The 4,970-nt window shown below is 41.4% G+C and overlaps 1 pseudogene; it reads left to right on the top strand.

The window, feature by feature from the left end:
- Positions 1–388: 388 nt before the first annotated feature.
- Positions 389–979, top strand: LOC110300491 (small ribosomal subunit protein eS10 pseudogene; annotated as a pseudogene).
- The last annotated feature ends 3,991 nt before the right edge of the window (positions 980–4,970 follow it).

Here is a 4,970-nt window from a genome sequence, read left to right as displayed (position 1 = left end):
AAGTCAGAGAAAGAAGAACTCAAGATAAATGTAAAGAGATACTAAAGGCAGGACATAAATGAAATTAAAACCAGACAAACATTATATAAAGTCAAAACCTCAAAGCTGGTTCTTTGAAAATACAAATAATGCTGATAGATGTTTCACTATACTCATCAAGATAAAGATGAAGAATCAATAAACAAGTAAAATAGTCATAAGAAGCAGAGGGATGGAGGGAACTGGGAGGGTGTGGGAAGAGACAGGAGAGAGGGCCAGAAGAATGAATGGAAATCTGTATCTGGTAGGGGCTGGGTTGGAGGGTGTGAGGAATATCCCAGGAACCTGGGATGGGGAGGATACCATGAGTCAATTCAGGTGACCTTAGCAGATATGCCTAATAGGCTTCCTTTCCAGCCTCCGCCTCGGACCTTGCAGCCGCCGCGATGTTGATGCCTAAGAAGAATCGGATTGCCATCTACGAACTCCTTTTTAAGGAGGGCGTGATGGTCGCCAAAAAGGATGTCCACATGCCTAAGCACCCCGAGCTGGCAGACAAAAATGTGCCCAACCTTCATGTAATGAAGGCCATGCAGTCTCTCAAGTCTCGAGGCTACGTGAAGGAGCAGTTTGCTTGGAGACATTTCTACTGGTACCTTACGAACGAGGGCATCCCGTATCTCCGAGACTACCTGCACCTACCCCCGGAGATCGTGCCCGCCACTCTGCGCCGCAGCCGTCCCGAGACTGGCAGGCCTCGGCCCAAAGGTCCAGAGGGTGAGCGGCCTGCAAGATTCACAAGAGGGGAGGCTGACAGAGACACCTACAGAAGGAGCGCTGTGCCCCCTGGAGCTGACAAGAAAGCTGAGGCTGGGGCTGGCTCAGCAACTGAGTTCCAGTTTAGAGGCGGCTTTGGTCGTGGACGTGGTCAGCCACCTCAGTGAAGTTGGAGTTTATGTTGTATTGAATAAACTTTAAAGAAAAACCTGAAAAAAAAAAAGATATGCCTAATAGTAGGGATATGAAACCTGAAGAGGCCACCACCGGTAGCAGGCAGGATTCCCAGGTAGGGATAAGGACCTCCTTTAGCCAGCAAGACTCCCAAGGGAGGAATAAGGACATCAATCTACCCACAAAACTTTTGACCCAAACCTTGTCCTGTCTAAAAGAAATACAAAGACAAAGACAGAGACTGAAAGCATGGCCAACCAATAACCGGCCCAACCTTTGACCCATCCCATGGGCAAGCACCAGTCCCTGGCACTATTAATAATACTCTGTTATGCTTGCTGACAGGAGCCTAGCATAACTGTCCTCTGAGAGGTTCTACTCAGCCACTGACTGAAACAGACACAGATACAGCTAAACACTGGACAGAGGTCAGGACTCTTACTGAAGAGTTGGGGAGAAAGACTGAAAGCTCTGAAGAGGATAGGAACTCCACAGGAAGAACAACAGAGCCAACTAACCTGGACACCTGGGAGCTCTCAGAGACTGAGCCACCAACCAAAGAGCATATACAGGCCAGATGAGATCCCTGGCACATATGTAGCAGATATACAGCTCAGTCTCCACATGGATCCCAAACAACTGGAGCAGGGGCTGTCCCTAAAGCCCATGGGATCAGTTTTCCAACAGGGCTGCCTTGTCTGGCCTCAGTGGGAGAGGATGTGCCTAACCCTGTAGAGACTTGATGCACCAGGGTGGGGAAAACTGGGGTGGGAGCACCCTCTCAGGGGAAAAGGTGAGGGAGGATGGGGAAAGGGAGTCTGGGATGGGGGGAAATGGGAGCGGGCAGCATTTGGGCTGTAAATAAATAAATAAATACATATCAACCAACATCAAAATGGAGAGACATCAGGGCAGATCCTGTTGACTTTGAGAGTATAGTCTACTACAGCTTTACTCCATGATACACGACAGTTTCCCAGCTTAACCTTCCTAATGTTGTGACTGGTCACTCAACATAGTTCTTCATGCTATGGTGACCCCCAGTTATCAAGTTATTTAGTTGCTACTTCATAACTGTAATTTCATACTGTTATGAATCATAGTGTAACTATCTAATGTACAGGATGTCTAATCTGTGACCCCCTAAAGGGTTCAAGACCCACATGTTGAGAACCATTTGTGTAGATGCCACAAACAGATCCTTGAAAGATACAAATTACCAAAATGAACCCAAAAGGCAATTAAAATGACTACTATCTACGAAGGTCCTTGAATTAAAAAATGGAAACCTCATTAAAAAAAGGCCACCTCAGAGAGTTCTGTTGGCAAATTCCATAAAGCATTAAAAAAAAAAAAAAGAAATACACTCAACTTTACAAAAAAAGATTTTTAGAAAACAAAAGGTCAATCCCACAACACAGAGCTGATATTAATCAAGCATCAAACCCAGATATTACAAGAAAAGGAAAGTACATATCAGTTGGCTCATGAGGTAGCCATGAAATTCTTAACAAAATATAAAGGAACTTGAGGCTGGGAGTGTAATGCACACAACAATGTGGAGTTGATAATAAAAGTGTTAATCCTATTTACACTCCACCAGGGCAAATAAGGCTTTTGCAAAGGCAAGGTTATTAGCTTTAAATTGCCTACTTTAAATATATATGTGTTTTTGCTAAACATTAGTCTTTATAACATAATTATCGTACAAGTTTGATATATACTTATGATGAATTTTCTCTCGTTTGTTTTTTTCTAAAATCTCCCCATTAACATTGTTATTAAACTCAATTTGAAAAGCAGTTTCATAACAGAAGAGAACAGTAATGGAAAAATGTTACTATATGCTTTTCTGGTCTAGAAACACTCTGAACCAGTACATGTCTTTTGAAAATTAGAAGTATAATTGTTTGCTCATAGTATAAAATGTAAGTAATAAAGTAATCTATAGTGTCACATGTGGAGGAAATGGTAGTTAAGCTCTTGATGGAAGTTCTGTGTTCTCTGATTTAATAAGGGCTGTGCCAGAGTAAGAGTTCCAGGCTGAATCAATTGCTTCTGAGCCACGGGGCCGCAGGATATTGGGCAAGCAAGTAAGACTCCTGAGTCCCACTTTCTGTAAAGAATGTGGATTAGACTTTCTTATGGTTCCTGTCAGCTGGAAGTTTCTGCGAATCCAAGGTGAAATCTCTTACTGCTGGACAGCATGGAGATAAAAGTTATTTTCAGAGAGGAAACTAGGAAAGGGGATAACATTCGAAATGTAAATAAAGAAAATATCTGATAAGAAAAAGAAAAGGAAAAGAAAGGCTGTACTGAGCAGGAGGTGGCAGTGTTGCAGAAGAAAACGGCTTTGAATTCTAGTAAAGGCAGGTGGATTGTTATTCTTGTTGTTTGTACCTTGACAAAGCTAGTGCTGTAGCAAATTAGCGGCAAACCACTAATTTAGCAGAATTATGATATCCAGACCCAACAGTTCCATGCTTTCTTGAGATTGATAACATCACTATCTGTGACACCGCTTTCCTGTGGAATGTGACTGAATCTAATATGAGTGGAGTAGGCTCACAGGAGTGCCAAAGTCCTGCTAAGTGACACATTTCCAGGCAAGTCATAGTCTTAGTTCAGGTGGCTTTGAAAGAGTTTTCCTGGCTATTTTAAGTGACAGCTTCCTTTTATTATGGACTTGCAATCTGTCATGGATATTTTTAGCGAGGCAAAGCTTCTCATTTGTGTTTTCCCACTTCCTGAGGTGAAGAAGTGTTCAAGCATATATGTTTAATGGACTCTAGACAGCTTATCTTTAATACACTGTAATAAATGTAATAATTTGATCTTTTTTTCCCTCTATCTTAAAAATATCTAAGGCTTGGTATGGTAGCTACCACCTTTAATCTCAGCACATGAAATGCAGAGGCAGGGTGATTTTTGTGATTTAAAGACCAGTCTGATGTACATAGAGTTTTAGGGCATTCAGGGCTACATAGTTAAATCCTATCTCAAAACAAACAAACAAACAAACAAACAAACAAACAAACAAACAAACAAACAAACAAACCTTATAGTAGGGCTGAGATTACACTTAAATGCACATTGTAGTGTTCAGCAGAACATACTAGAAGAGTATAATTTGATAGCTAACTGTAAGGGCAGTGTTTCTTAAGGGCAAGATTTTCTTAAGATTTCATAGAATTAATGTCTTACTTGTGTCAAACCCCAGGGTCCTTCAGGTTTGTACTCTAGTCCTAGTCTGTTTCGGTTACTGTGATAAAAATCTAGAAACAACGATGCTTATAAAACCCAAATTTATTTTTCTTGTTCTGGAAGTTAGGAAATCCCAAATCAAGGTGTTCACAGATTTGGTGTCTGCTGAGTCCCTGCTTTCCTACTTCATAGCCAGTACCTTTTGTGTCCTTCTACACATGGGATAAAGGGCAAAAGAGTGCTCTTGAGTCTCCTTTTCGTGCTGGATCTATTCCTATGCCCAAATCATCTAAAATCCTCAGCTTCTCACCAATCACCTAGGCTTTCAACTCATGAGTCTTAGGGAGGCAAAAGAATGTAGGTCAGCATAACTAGCTTTATGGGAAGTACTTGCCTCTTAGAAGTTCTGGGAGTATGTGATATAAAACACACAAACACACACCCCTATATAGCTATATTTTAATATATACATCTCACATACTGTTTACATGCACAAACACTACATATCTATATCTGAACATGTATCATATATTACTTACACATAGAGATAGCTATATACCTATATCTGAATATATATGCTACAAACTGCACACACACACACACAGACACACAGACACACACACACACACACAGACACACAGACACACACACACACACACACACACACACGCACGCACAACCCTCCAGGTCAAATTGTCTTTCTGTCTCTTTGGAAAATTTTTAGGAACAATCAAAGATAATGGCCATGCCTATCATAAAGTATATGCATTATGTGTGAGTGCTCACACTCTTACAACATTCTTGTATTGTTTGGGGTAGTGCCACGACCATGCAGA

The sequence above is a fragment of the Mus caroli genome, unplaced genomic scaffold (genome assembly GCF_978045245.1).
Source record: "Mus caroli unplaced genomic scaffold, Mus_caroli_1 scaffold_10, whole genome shotgun sequence".
In the NCBI taxonomy this organism is placed as follows: domain Eukaryota; kingdom Metazoa; phylum Chordata; class Mammalia; order Rodentia; family Muridae; genus Mus; species Mus caroli.
Note: the sequence above shows the minus strand (reverse complement) of the source record. Positions and strands in the feature narration are given on the sequence as shown.